General features: G+C 50.1%; 1 long non-coding RNA gene across 1 annotated transcript in view; it reads left to right on the forward strand.

The window, feature by feature from the left end:
* Positions 1-377, forward strand: part of LOC107709040 (uncharacterized) — a 1,993-nt gene that overhangs the window by 1,099 nt on the left and 517 nt on the right. The window lies entirely within an intron of this gene.

A 377-nucleotide genomic window follows, 5' to 3' on the forward strand; every position in this document is an offset into this window, starting at 1 on the left:
TACTCTTTCAAAACGGTCTGTTTTGCCCTGCCATCATTAGCTGAAGCTGTGTGTGAACGAGGCGCTGCTGCAGAGTGTGAGTTGCTCCGTCTCACGCCGCCAGAGGGAGAGAGATTCTCCGGAACAGCTGCCCGCAGATGCGCCTGCCTATAAATCGGCCTAATATGCAGCACAATCTGCCGATTCATTAAAAAATGCCAAAAATCGTCCGATCAATCGGTCGACCTCTAGTGTGTGTGTGTGTCAGTGATGCTTATGATCGCGTGTGTGTGTGTGTCTCTGAGAGTATGTGTGTGTCTCTGAGTGCGTGTGTGTGTGTGTGTGTCTTGAGAGAGAGGTGTGTGTGTGTGTGTCAGTGTGTCTATAAACACCAGTGT

Source organism: Sinocyclocheilus rhinocerous, unplaced genomic scaffold (genome assembly GCF_001515625.1).
Source record: "Sinocyclocheilus rhinocerous isolate Xijiao unplaced genomic scaffold, SAMN03320098_v1.1 scaffold35678, whole genome shotgun sequence".
NCBI lineage: Eukaryota > Metazoa > Chordata > Actinopteri > Cypriniformes > Cyprinidae > Sinocyclocheilus > Sinocyclocheilus rhinocerous.